At 36.1% G+C, this 15,196-nt stretch overlaps 1 protein-coding gene across 2 annotated transcripts in view; it reads left to right on the top strand.

Moving 5' to 3' along the window:
* Nucleotides 1–15,196, top strand: part of PDZRN3 (PDZ domain containing ring finger 3) — a 209,035-nt gene that overhangs the window by 32,861 nt on the left and 160,978 nt on the right. The gene's annotated exons all lie outside the window — the stretch shown is intronic.

Raw genomic sequence — 15,196 nt, 5'->3', positions numbered from 1 at the left:
AATGAGTGTGAGAGTAAACTGTGAAACAAATGCAAACAGAAAAAAGGGCTGTTTGTTTATATTATTTTTCTATCCTGCTTTAGGGTTGCCATTAAAGAAATAGTGCTCAAATAAAAAAGGAGAAAATATAGAGAGAGGGTCCTGAAGTCTATGGGATGGGATCTGCCTTGAGTGCTTGCTTTGACATGTGCTTAGACCAGTGGTGGCGAACCTATGGCATGGGTGCCAGAGGCGGCACTCAGACCCCTCTCTGTGGGCACCCGGGCCATCGCCCCAGTCCTAGGCCTTCAGCTGGGTTTTATAAAACCTTTTCGCTTTAGGCCTCAGCCGGGTATGCAAAAAAAAAAAAAGGTTCAATCAATGAGTCAATTTCAACTTCTCACAGGAAAAAAAAAAAGAACTTGCAAAGTTGGAATTAATTGATTGAACTTCTTAGTCCCACCCAGTCTGCCGTTACCACTGCAGCCACGCCCACCCAATTGGCCACAACCACCCGGTACCTAACAATGCATAAGTGGGTTTGGGGTTGCAGTTTGGGCACTCAGTCTCTAAAAGGTTCACCATCACTGGCTTAGACTGTCATGGACAATTGTAATTCAAGTACAATCTGGATTTAAGGAATGCCTTACTTACAGTAATAATTTAATGAGTAATTCGCATGAACTCTGAACAAGAGTGCTCTGAAGATTTCTTTTTTTTTAAATGGTAGAATAAGGACTGGAAAAGCTTTGGAAGTCTTTCAGTTTAGTCCTCATTCAGTGCAGAATCCACTGCGACAATATCCTTGAGAGATGAACATCTAGCCTGGGTTGAAACATCATCTTTGAAGGAACAAACATCACTTTCCAAGACAGTTTATCCTATTGCTAAATAGCTTGTATCATTAGGACTTTTCCCCCTGAAGTTTAATATCTGCTCTTTTGTCATTTAAACTCATAGGGTTTTTTTTGGGGGGGGGGGTGTTTGGTCTTCTAGAACAAGTCTGAATAATTTTGCCCCATCAACTACATGACGGTCCCTTGGGTATTCAAATACAATCATCCTGGCTTCCTCAGTCTTCTTTGTTCTACACTAAACATGGCTCCAATATCCCTCTGAAGTTTTTCCATTCAAGATGGTGATCTTGGTTTCTGTCGTCTGGACACATTTCAGTTAGTCAGGGTCCTCCCTAAAGTGTAGAATCTAGAATTGGATGTTTAGATGTGGTCTGGCTGATGCAGAATAGAGAAGAATGATAAATTATTTTTAACAAAGTAGAAAACATCCTGACTGTGGATTCTGCCATACTTTCCAGACTTTTTACCAGCAGTGATCATAGGAAGCATTACTATTTTCTTCTGGGAAATTAACATGTTGCATTTGTGGTGTGTGAGTATATGCATACTCTCCCCAGGGATTAATCAGATTGTGGCCATACTTGTTGTCTGTATGTGCATATGTAAGTTTCTCCTAAGAATAGATATACTGTATATGTATTGTGTCTCAGTGTATGTGTGCTGAGGGTCTAATCAGGATGAGTGCATAAATGTTGATGCTAGATAAATGTCTATGGAGATTCTCAGTCATTCGGGTCATGATTGTCCTAAAGTTGCTTTTTCGAAAGGCAACTGGACTTTGCTTTTCCTTGAAAATATTTCGCTTCTCATCCAAGAACTGAAGAAGCTTCTTGGATGAGAAGTGAAACGTCTTCAAGGAAAAACAAAGTCCAATCGCCTTTTGAAAAAAACACCTTTGGAGGGTTGCATCTAACTATTTCCTCACATCCTTAGCCATGTGGCAGGAAGGAATATCACTTTCAGAACTATGCCCTCACAGTTGGTCCCTTTAACCCACCTGGGCAGTTGCTGCCCATACAGGAAGTAACATGCATTATTTTTTGTGCAGTAATTGGAACGGGGGAAGTTGCTTTGTGCTACTTTGTCAGCCCCAGAGAAACAATCTCCCTTTAAAAACAGCAGGAGTGCTTAACTGGAGAATCTCATGAAGATAAATTTGGGAAGGGAAGAATCCATAGCCTAAGGACCAAAGATCTGTGGCTTTCTAGAATTATTATCTGTGCTATATCTCTTTTCACTCTTTAAAACTCTTCTGCTGGGTTTAAACAGAAATTGTTGAGGAACAAAAATTAATAATTAGGAAAGAAGAATTGATAGTAAACTGGTGTGTGCAAGCTCTGTATTGTGGGTATACATTTAGTGAGACTTGACAGAAGGTTGAAGATTCTTTCAGTAGGAAAGGTGACCTACTGTAGAGGTAGAACATATTCCACAGGGTCATTGATTGGAAACAAGCAAGCAAATTTTGGCTGTCTTTCAATCAGACTGTAAATGGCTACAGAGGCACAAGGCCAGAAGAGAGAAGGCAATTTTGCAGTGAACCATCCAGTGTCTTTGATGTGGTTGACTTTCCTAGGATTTTCCTCCTTGCAATTCAGAAAGTTAGCATATGAGGCCTTGTTCCATATTCCATGAAAAACACCATTTTCTTTCTGGATTTCATGGATCCAGCTTCAGCCTGCTTCATCAAGAAGCTGTCTAGATGGATGGATGGATGGATATAGATATGGATATGGATTTATATAGTAGATATAGCGATAGTCATAGATATACAGTGGAGATAGATGGATAGATAGATAGATAGATAGATAGATAGATAGATAGATAGATACATGCTTAGATACAGATTAGATACATGACAAATGATAAGATAGACAGAGAGAGAGAGAGAGAGAGAGAGAGAGAGAGAGAGAGAGAGAGAGAGACAGACAGACAGACAGACAGACAGACAGACAGATAGATAAGGGTCTACAGATGAATGTGTATTGTATATATATGGCATGTGTGTATTTCTGCTCTCTCTTAACATTGAATCTCTGTTTCTGTATATACAGTATGTGCACGAGAAGCATAGGGTGGACTGCATGTGATCCACTTTGGGTCATGTGGCACAGAGAGGGAGGCTCACAAAGGAGATTCAGCAGCATTTCAAGGGCTTCCCAACTGAAAAAAGATCTATTGGGGGATTTTTTACCCCTGGGTTTTCTGTTTCTGAATCTGATCTTTCCTTTACCATCTGCTTTTTGTAGGCCAACTTTGGTCCTGTTATGTTTGTTTTCAGAGAGTTTGTTTGCACACAAACAAACTGAACAAGAGAGTCAGAGTTCTCCGCTCTTTTAGATTTACTTTTGATATTCTACTTCCATCTGTCTTCCCCTGCCGTGACAGATATCAGTCCCCCCCCATTTCTGCTTATCTTTGGAAAAACCATTAAGATCTGTCTTTCTTCTCAAAAGTTTGGGTCTAGCTAAGTGGAGTCACCATATGGTTGGTTAAGTACTATTTAAGTACTATATTACTATATGTAATATTTTACATATGACCATCATGGAGCCTGCCAATTTATGGTTGTATATCATGGCAGTCATAAATTGGGTCGGTCACAACTTTTTTTGCGGCAGTTGTTAAGCAACCATGGCAGTCATAAAACGAACACACAAACATTAAATAACTGCTGTGGTTGTTAAACAGACCCATTCACTGTGGCGCAGTTTGCTGTGGTGGTGAGGAGAGTGGCTGTCAGAACTTTGGAACTGGGTTAGGACTCTCTTTTTCCAGGTAAGTCATAACTTTGACCAGTTATGAGTCAAGGTCTACCAGGATTAAATGACTGGTGGTAAAACGAGGAATACCAGGGTTAAAATTATTTGTTAAATAACTCCTAAAGAATTATAAAGGTTTCTTAAATGACTTATCTGTAAAAACACTTTATTTTCTTATAATCTAAAGAGTGCGCTATACATAACCATAAACATTTTGCATTTAAAATGGTCTCTCTCAAACTAGGTAGCACCTTCACTTTTACTGATTCCCTTCGATTCAAGGTTACATAAACAATTGCAGTGTGCAACCATTATTGGAAATACTGGTAAGTGCTGTTGACCTTTTCTTGTTCACTCCTCTTCAACTAGATCTCCAATCTGTCAGAGTAATTGGGTTCTTTACTTTTCCTTAACCAGTTTTATTTCTGAAAAGTGGAAATGAGTCAGGTAACCCAATTAATGTAATGAAGTTTACCTTCTTAATTCCATAGGAGCTAATGGCTAAGGCCATGGTCAAACATTTGCTTTTGAAAACTGTGCTAAGTAGGGCAGTTTGTAAAGTCAAGGTCAATGCCAAAGCAAGCAGTTGGAGCATAACCTTGGTTTTAAATGTTATGTTTCTGGCAAGTACTATGGTTATGCCTGTCAATTCATAGGCCTTGCTCTACGTTTTACAGCCATGGGCAATTTTAGCTGTTAAGCACTGAAGTGTATCCTTAAAATGGCAAAGGGGCTTGCTCTTTATCTATAATTTACAGGGAATGCCTTATCCCTGTCAGTGAAAAAAGTACAAGCATCAGCATTAGGAAGGAATGCATAAGCTAATGGATGATGACTCAGTATTTCAGGGCACTTAATCTGAGAGTTCTGGGATCAACAGAAGTTCAAGCAATCCTGAAGTTGTTTTAAGAAAAATGAAAAGGAATGTTAGTAACATGATTGAAAGGAGAATAAATACACAAAGTTTTGGAAATTGTTGGGCATTCTATATAGCAATGTACTCTTTTCCTTCATGGAAATTTGCATGGACTTTCTCTATTTTATTATCATTCACTGTGTTTCTGATATTAGCATGTTAAAACCTACAGTATTCTGTAAATAAACTTTACTGAAGACTTATGTATAAAATCCTTTTCCATCTCCAAAACTCCTTTCTTCTTCAAGCTCTACCCTTCTGATCCAAATAATTTTATGCCTCATTGTACCCTAAATTAAACGTACACATAGAAAGAAAGTGATTTGGATCTACGGTAATAGGTTTCCTTGAAGGCCTTAGATGTATCCCACAGGACATTCTAGTCTAGTCTATCTAGTCTAACAAAAAGAAGGGATGACCTAATAGCAGTCTTCCAATATTTGAGGGGCTATCACAAAAAAGAGGGAGAGTCAATGTATTTTCCAAAGCGCATGAAGGCAGGACAAGAAACTTTCTTAGATGAAAAATGAAACTTCTTTAAGTAAACAAAAAACAAGAAAGTCCAGTTGCCTTTTGAAAAAAAAATATTTGGGATAACCATTACCTGGATAATTGAGAAATTCTATAAATACTGGTTGGATATAGATCACAACATAAATGGTTAATAATACATTTTTTAAAAAAATGCAAAGGCAGCATTTCTAAGAATGAGGTATTATATTGTGTCAAGGAATTGCCAATGTTTACTTTAAAAATTAGAATTTCTTCTTCAGTTCTTCACCATTGGCCACGAAAAGGGGCATATTAAGAGAATGTGCATGAAACACACATTATACATACCCAAAGAGCTTCTCTCTTGCTTATTGTGAAGTATCAGATGTCTGAGAGCACTGCATCAGACTTGTTATTTCCAACAATTGTGGCATAGTGTTTGTTCTTTTCCATTTTAAGTTTTTCACACATTCTCCACATCACTCTAGCTCAAGCATGTGCTAACAAAGTATGGTTACCATGTTTTGTGTTTGTTTCCGATAGAAGTTGAAATATGAGAGGAAGGTTCAATTTAGATCATGCACCAATTCTTGTATAAGAAAATGTTAGTTCACTTAAGAAACAATGATAGTATGGGCAAAGAACTTTGGATATTCTATAGATTTGGAAGAGTGGCAAAAACTTTGGGATAAAAATATCAAGCTTACAAAAGTGGTAGCATATAAAGAAAACTTATATAAGATGTTTTATAGATGGCATATGACACTAGTTCGCTTAGCGAAAATGTTTAAAAATGTTTCGGATATTTGTTGGAAATGTAAACAACAGCCAGGCACTTATTACCATGCCTGGTGGACATGCCCTATCGCTAAGAAATATTGGGCTAAGATCCATAGATGGTTGGAAAAGATGATGAAACTACAGATAGAATTTAAACTGGAATTGTTTTTGTTGGGAATATTAAGACCTAATTATGGTAAAGAGAATGATTACTTGATATTGCATGTTTTAAACTGCAAGGATAGTACTTGCCCAATTTTGGAAAAATGAGAATTTACCATCTGACCAGACAATTCTTACCAAAATTTTAGAGTGTGCAGAAATGGATAGACTAACATTAGAAATGAAAGAAAAAGATGATTCAATTTATTTTAGAACTTGGGAAAAAATTTATCAATGGTTAGAGACACGTTAGAACTTGAAAGATTCAATATTTTAGAACAGATGACTGATTTTTAATTGAGTTCTAACTAACATTTTGATGATATGATTACTTTTCCTGATTTACTGACTTTCATTTGTTACTTTTGATTGTTAGGATTTTTTTGAGATTTTATCAGTAGTGTTTACTTAATAGATCAACATATTTGTTTACTAATATTTTTGATAGTTACAGTCTAAGCTTTGCTAAAAATGGTTGAATATGATATTCACTCATTATTACGATCCGGACGGTAGCTTGTTTGTTGAAATATGTGATTGTATCTATCCTTATTTTACCCTAATTCCCTCCCCCTTTCCTTCCACCCCTCCCTTTACCATACCTGTATTGTTCCTATTTTTCCTCATCTATATAAACTTAATAAATTATTGTTTTTTAAAAAAAATGTTAGTTCACTTAAGGCGTGATACCTTCATTGACATTGTTGTACAACTTTCATTGGCTTGAGGACAGCACAAGAGTTTTATGCAGCACACTGAGGTTGTATTGCAAAGGTGCAGTTTCCTAAGTGGTGGTGATTTTTTTTGTTGTTGCTAAGAGTCAAAATTGACTTGATGTGTCTCAAGATGTAGAATGAATAGAAAGTAAATTTGGTATGATGATTGAATGTGCTGTAGTAGGGACAAGGAAACTCAAGTCCTGGTCCTTTCTTAGGCACAAAAGCCAGCTAAGTAACTAGGTAACTTCAGCTAATTTATCTCTCTCTCTCTTTCTCTGTCTCTCTGTTTCTCTGTCTCCTCTATCTCGTACACTGAAAAGTTGAAAACCATTCAAGAAGAAGGTACAGACACTTCTAAAAACGTTGCCATGAAAACTGCATGGATTGACATGAAGGGCAATTACATCTTTTTGAATACACATAGAAGTCAAGAAGCAGAAAGATTCATGCACTAGAGATGATATATCTGGGGTCCTGGTGCTTTCTGAGGTTGGTGGTTTTCTTGTAGATGTTTCATTACCCAACTAGGTAATAACATCAGTGCACTAGTTGGTAATGAAACATCTTCAAGAAAACCACCAAGCTCAGAGAACACCAAGGATACCACAACACTAAGCTACAAATATTATCTTCTATTGGTAGAGGTGATATAATTAAACAATGGTTTAACATATGATTCACATTTTATTTAATTGATGATCCTGTTTTCAAAAGCTGGTTTTTTTTATTCATTTAGAAGGTTTAAATGTTTCCCACTCCTCTATTAGTTCTGGACAATTAACAAAGATGAATTAAAAATCTTTTATAAAACCATTAAAATAAAAATAAAGCACAAGTTTAAACAGTAGCTCTAAAAGACCTGAGTATTATTTTATTCATAATCATATTTACACAATGGAGCACAAATGTCACACACTTTAAAGAAATAAAACAGAAAGCTAAACATAATAAAAACATAAACATAATAAAAACATAATAAACATAATAAATAAATGGTTGTCCCAGCAAAATAGTCAGCTTCTTCAAATATAAAAACCTTATAGAGTGTTTGGTTATTTCCATGAGTATACACAATAATATACTACAAATTTTTATTCTGTTGTTCCGCTTCATGTCCTGTAAATTGATTAGTGTTAACCTAAGTCACTTTATTGCTTCCAGTGGTATTTTGATATTAAGACCTTTATCTTTTTTTCTTTTTTCTTTTTTTTCTTTTCTTTTTCTTTTTTCTTTTCTTTCTTTTTTTTTTTGAGATAAACCAGGGCATGTAGTCATTCAAGCATTTTCGTTCTGGGATAGTGCTATATCAGTCTGGCAGCTGTTGCTTTGATTGCAATGGTATGCTTGACAGTTCAGGATGAGTTTCATAACAAATGGCAGCCACTTCTGAAAGGGGTAAATACATTTTCAGTATTTACTGAGGAGTTTTGTAATTTAAGCTCTCAAAAGTTCTTAATAATAAATCAGCAAATGTATATTGGTTCAGAAGGAGGTACATATAAGCAAATTCAACGATTTACAGAGACTTAGACTCTGAGCCTTGTGTTATCATGTATTAGTGTTTTTTGACAATGTAGCTGCTTGGAGGATGGTACAGGAATGGTAATTTTCAGTAATTACTGCACAAGAGATTGCTATTTGTTTTAAGCTAGGCACTACCATTGCATTAACCTCAAACTTCGATATGCTTAGTTCAAGGCATTTATATGGAGGGTGCTGGATAATTTCAGTCTGGACTCATGTTTAGAAATCTGTAGAAGTATAGCTAGATGCAAGGGTTGCTACATGCTGATGAGGGTATGGCACATATCAGGTTGTCAGCAGTTTAAATAACACAAAAGGGGAATGGAAAAAGGTCATACATTGTCCTCATCCATTCAGTTTCTTTGTTTCAAACTTTTTTCTTTCTTTTTTTTTCAAAGTGCTTATCCACCTTTCCATTTAGCCTGGTAAACCTGAAAACAGGGTACTTTTTGTTTGTGTGTTGCCTACTGATAGAAGAAAGTGGATCTGTTTTTTTCCCTTTCTGTCACAATTTAATAAGCAGCACAGTCTTAGACCAGTGCTCTTGAAACAGCCCAATTTACAGAATACCAGAGTTGGAAGGGATCTTGGAGATCTTCTAGTCCAGGGGTAGGCAACCTTGGCTCTTTTATGACTCGTGGACTTCAACTCCCAGAATTCCTGAGCTAGTATAGCTGGCTCAGGAATTCTGGGAGTTGAAGTCTATAAGTCATAAAAGAGCCATGGTTGCCTACCCCTGTTCTAGTCCAACCCCCTGCCCGAGCAGAATACCCTATTTCATTCTGGACAAATGGTTGTCCAATCTCTTCTTAAAAACCTCCAGTGTTGGAGCACCCACAACTTCTGAAGGCAACCCATTCCACCGATTAATTGTTCTCACTGTTAGGAAACTTCTCCTTAATTTTAGGTTGGATTTCTCTTTGATAAATTTCCATCTGTTATTTCTAGAAACTTCTCCTTAATTTTAGGTTGGATTTCTCTTTGATAAATTTCCATCTGTTATTTCTAGTCTTGCCCTCAGGTGCTTTGGAAAACAGGTTGTCTCCCTCTTCTTTGTGATGGTTTCTAAAATATTGGAAGTTTTGCTATCATGTCATTGCTGATCCAAAGATCTCTTAAAACACGTATCTTTTTTTAGTCCAAGTTTTACTGGCATCTTGCAATAGCCATTCTGAATTCATATGGTTTTGTGCAACTCTATAAAATGGCTGAGTTCTTTAGTGAGTTAGGTCAAAACCAAACTGACCAAATTATGGCAGAACATAATGCATGGATACAGCCGTTAATTTCTTCATTTTTTAAAAAAAACTATTTTATTAAGATGTAAAGTAAAATACAAAATACAAATAGGAGACAATAGGGAGAAAAAAGGGAGAAGAAAGTGAGGGAAAGAGAGGAAAAAGAAAAAAAATAGATTGACTTCTGACTCTCCCTTTTGAAGTAGAATAAAGCATTAACATCAAGCCTCAACTTTTTACTTTTTCACAGAAGTAAAAACTAGCCATTTCTGTAATAACAAATCAATCTAATCAGTGAAACCCAAAATCAAAGTTTCATTCTTTTCCCCCTCAAGTACAAAGTCCAGAAGCGGTCTCCATATAGAAACAAAGGTACTTATATTCTTTTTGTTAATCAAAACAGTCAATTTTGCCATTTCTGCCGACTCCATCAGATAAAAAGTGTTTTGGGCTTGACTTCATTAAAAATGAATTGGAAACATTATTGTGTGGTACTGACGAACATATTATTGCTAAGGCTTATAAAATGCTATTGAAATTGAATTTGGAAAGTGAATATGTAAAACATTGTATGATACAATGGGCAAGAAATTTTGGTTATAATGTGATACTGGAACAATGGGAGAATATGTGGATGAAAAGTTTAAAATTTACATTGAATTACAACTTAAAAATTTCTATAAGATGATGTATCGCTGGTATGTCATACCAGACAAGTTATCTAGAATGTATAAAGGTACTTCAGATGAATGTTGGAAATGTAAATGTAAAGAAGGACTTTTTATCATTTATGGTGGACATGTGATAAAGCAAAGAAATATTGGAGAAGGATTCACATTTTGATATAGAAAATCCTTAAAGTAAAAATAAACAATTTCTTCATTTTTGTTTTGTAGCAAACCAGACACAGAGAAAAAGAGATCAAACTCTGTGAAAAAGCAGAGAGCGTGTAGCTGAAGAAGAGAAATCCTGCTTTATTTTACATGCATGAATTAGTGATGTGAATATTCCATAATGCATCATTCTTCTTTAGAAGGTTTGCTATGAGATCAGGTTTGATCCACATTTGTTGCCATTGTCTCCCAACATAATCTATGGAACAGGTCATAACTCATGTGGCTTATCTCACACTATCCTGTGACCTCCATCTGGATTCAGTTTGTAGTGCTTTTTTGCGGTCTCCAGAACTGCCTCTGGCTTCAGTTACTAAAACTGATGGGATGGTTTTCTGCCATTCTGAGGAGGAAATATTGAGTCTAAGTTGGGAAATCCCTAAAATAGGCTTAGCATAATTAAAATGACTACAAAATAAATCCATACGTGTCCTTCAAACCCAAGGGAAAAATACCTTAAAATCCTGGCTGTTCCTCCTTGCATCTATACCCAACATTCAGACCAATCCCCTGCCACCAATTTATAAGAGTGCTCTCTGGATTACTGCTCACATTAGCAATAGTAACTTAAATGATTCACATGGGCCAAAGTAAGGGAAGAAATCAGCTTTGTAAATGAAACACCATTCCAGGGAAAGGGATTCTCAAAGGACCAGATTTCTGTCCTAGTTCTGAATACAGGTTGTCCTTGAGATACGACTGTGATGGAGCTTTCCCATTGCAGTCGTATGTTGTGATCATCATAAATCAGGTCAGCAATGTGACCAGCCAGTTTTACAAGCTTTTGTTGCAGCAGTCATTAGGTGAATCCATTGTTTGTTATGATTTGGTTTTCCCAAAAAACAGAACTAACTTCTGGTTTTCAGCAAAAATGTAATAAACTGCAGTCACATGACTGTGGGGCACTGGAAATGGCTATGAATGCAGTCATGTTGCCAAGCTCCAGAAGTGCAGTCACATGACTGCAGTGCAGGGGCAATTCATGCCTCCCTTTTTGTAGTTGGCTCATAACTTTAAACAGTCAATAGGTGACCTATTCTAACTCAAGAATCATCTGTGGATCATCTGTAGACATTGGTCTCTGAAGCAAAATGGCATGAATAGTCTCAAGGTCTGCCAAGGGTCCAGTTGTGGCTAAATTGGCCATTGCTTGCTACCAAAAAATTTACATCAAGCAAAGATTGTCTGAAGAAAGAGGCACATATGACTGGTAGTTTCCAAGTCTCGTGTGGTTATTTGAGTTTTGCTGTTTCACTCTTTTGTTTTTATATTCTCTAAAAGGGTCAGAGAGCAAATAGGTTATTAGATTTTGCAACCCTAGTAAATTCACGAGCTGACCTACAACCTTAGCCTTTCTATAAGCACCTGTTAGAAACAGACATCCCAACTGTGCATCACAGTATAAATAGTAGGAGTTTGAGTTGTGGGAACCCTTAGCTATTGCCCTTCTGACAGCTTAAAACAGCTGAAGACAATATTGGACAAAGTAACTTATGTCTCAGGATTTAGTCTGTTCCATTAACAACATGTTGAATATACTACACTTTTTGTTAAATAGTACATCTATTTCAGAACAAGTACAATCAGTAAATCCAGATAGACTGGTATCCAAAATTTCTGTTGTTAAGTTTGTTAAGTGAGTTTTGCCCCATTTTACAACCTTCCTCACCATAGTTGTTAACTGAATCACTGCAGTTGATAAGTTAGTAACCTGGTTGTTAAGTGAATCTGGATTCCCCATTGACTTTGCTTGTCAAAAAGTGATCATATGAACTTGGGACACAGCAATAGTCATTAATATGAATCAGTTGCCAAGCATGTGAATGTTGATAACGTGATCATGGGGAATGCTACAAAGGCCATAAGTGAAAAATGGAGCTAGAGCCAGTCTTTCCTTTATTTCTCAGAAAGAGAGTTGTAGCAGTGCATTACTTTGTCCCTAAAATGTTACTGTGATTTGGGAGAGAGTCTGCCAAAGTAGAATTGGACCACAACTCACATTTCTCTTTGGCAGTTATGGGGATAGTTACTGGTTCACAGTTGAAGGAAGGATGCATAACTTTCCAGGCCATCTTCCTATTAGTTCTTGAAATTTGATATTCTTCCTAGTCTACCTACAATGATGGTAACCTAATATTAGTGAGAAAATCATTCCTTATGAACAGAAAATTCATCTTGTCAATTTCCCTATCATGAAAATTGGATTTTGCATCTTAAAACATTTGAAGAGTTAATTTGGGAAAGTTGAGAGTTTTAACAAAGTTTTATCTCATTATGCATGTTACTTAGATTAGTATATGTGTTTTAAAATAATAATTTAGATTATAAGATCCAGATATAAAAAGTTACATGTACCTTTATATTTGCTTAAGTATAATGAATTAAGAAGCTGGTACAGTTTTATTTCCCTCCTTTCCTTGCCCCTAGATTCTTGTGTTCTATTTCATGTTGCTTTAAAAAGCAGCAAAGAGGAAGGGGGTGGGTAGGAATTTTTCCATTTGTGACTTTCTTTCTGTTCATTTTATCCCAAGAATAAATCTTGCATATAGATCGTAATATGCAAATCTTTTACTTCTCCTAATTCCATTTCTGTACCAAAAACAGGTTTGCTAATAATAAAAGAAAGCTTTGTTTTTGGCTCTGTTTGCATTTTTGCATGTATATATTCCATTTATTTATCCTGGGAACCTGTATCTAATTTCACGCATTTCATGAGTTATATGATAAATGAAACTTTGTCATTGCATATAGAAAGAGGTTCAGTACAGGAGATTGCCAAAATTGAGTCTTGAATGATTGCCAGCAGATTCCAAGTTTATACTCCATTTTGTTGTATCAAATGATTCACACTACAGTTTCAATCCTGAAATGGACAAGTATGGAAGAAATGAACAGTACAAACACATAACCAGGAATTTTTATTAGTAGGTTGGACAGGCATTATATTAGAAACATTCAGGCATAGGCAACAGAGATCTGCATCTTTAAAAAATGATTTGAAGAAATGCTAAGACAATTTCTCCTACTTTAATCAATTTTTAATGTAAGTCTTTATTCAGCCCTAGATGGAAAGCTGGAAAAAAATTAATCTGTTTCAATGAAAAGCAGAGATGTGTTATGTTTGCACAGTGTTCCAAATCCTTTTGGAAGTCTACATAACCATTTTTTTTTTAGAAAACCAAGGGGGGAATTAGGAAAAACAAATAAGCTCCTGGTGATTCAGGATGGCATCATTCAATGATCGATACTCAACTTTGCCTTAATCTATTATTATTAAAACAATGGGTGGAAACCAATGAAGGAGAGAAGCAACCTAGAACTAAGGAGAAATTTCCTGACAGTTAGAACAATTAATCAATGGAACAACCTGCCTCCAGAAGCTGTGAATGCCCTAACACTGGAAATTTTTAAGAAGAAACTGGACAGTCATTTGTCTGAAATGGTATAGGGTTTCCTGCCTGAGCAGGGGGTTGGACTAGATGACCTCCAAGGTACCTTCCAACTTTGTTATTCTATTTTAAGCTATCTCTGCTGTGCAGATAAATAATTGCCTCTTTTGATCTTTTTTAAAAAATTTGTTGGATAGATAAGAATAATGGGGGGGGGGAAGAAATGAAAGAACACAGGTAGTCCTTGAGTTACAACCATAATGAAGCCTACCCATTACAGCTAAAAATCAGGTCACCTATGTGACTTACCTGATTTTATGGTCTTTTTTGTGATGGTCATTAAGTGAAGGCCAGGGTCATTAAGTGAACCAATGGTTCGTATGGCCTGGATTTGCCAAAAAGCTGGAAGTACAAGCTGGTTTTCAGATATATATATATACACACACACTATATATATATATATATATATATATATATATATATATATATATATATATATATATTATATTATATTATATTATATTATATTATATTATATTATATTATATTATATTATATTATATTATATTATATACTATATATATATGAACATATGGGAAGGATAGCAGGGGGGAAAGATGAGAGGAGAATACCCAGCACACGGCCCAATGGACCGAGAAGGAGTAACTGGGAAAACACGGAGGAAACGAACAGCCAAAAAAGGGGGGAGGAAGGAGTATGCTGAACTCAGGAGCCTGTAGTGAGGAGATAGATAACAACACATGCACAAAGAAGGAGAGTGGAGGAAGCAGAGCAAGTAACAGAGCGGTAGCATCAATTAACATCAAGAATATAACCAACACGCAGCCCAATCAAGTAGGACCGATGACGAGGTCCAGGAGCTGTGTGCACAAACTGACTAGCACTATAAAGGAGACTCCCATCGACCGGTTTTAAGCCCTGATGATGTCGGCAGTTGGCTGACGAAAGCTTGGCACTAGATTAAACGTTTTTAGTTTAAAAAATTTTTCAGAATGTATGCCATGTGATCCCTAGATGGCAATTGTAGTTTATGCAGATTAAAACACTTTTTAACAAACCTTCAGTTTTTCTTTTTAAATGGCCCAATTCCTTTGAAATGGCTAAATAAAGCTTTCAGTGTCTTAGCATCACCTGATGGAACATCAATTTTTTCCCCTTTTCCTCTTTTTATAGATACTCTTGAGCAGGACTAGTTGTTGCCAAGATGAAATCAGAACAACTGTACTTTATGTCCTGTTTTACCTTTATGACACCTCTTTGGCTCAGCTGAAATTTGAGTTCAGCCTTAAGCATATACTGTATTGTTCTCTGAGTTCATCTATGTGTTCTTATGGAAAATATGATTATATGCATTGGCTTTTAAGCACTAAACTAATCATGACACTTTATATTGCTTATATACTTACAGAGCAGATTTCTATTTTGGTGATGTTAAATCTTAGCTGTGACTTAAGTTTTGATACA

Source organism: Crotalus tigris, unplaced genomic scaffold (assembly GCF_016545835.1).
Source record: "Crotalus tigris isolate CLP2741 ecotype Arizona unplaced genomic scaffold, ASM1654583v1 scf7180000017625.6296891, whole genome shotgun sequence".
NCBI classification, from domain to species: domain Eukaryota; kingdom Metazoa; phylum Chordata; class Lepidosauria; order Squamata; family Viperidae; genus Crotalus; species Crotalus tigris.
Note: the sequence above shows the minus strand (reverse complement) of the source record. Positions and strands in the feature narration are given on the sequence as shown.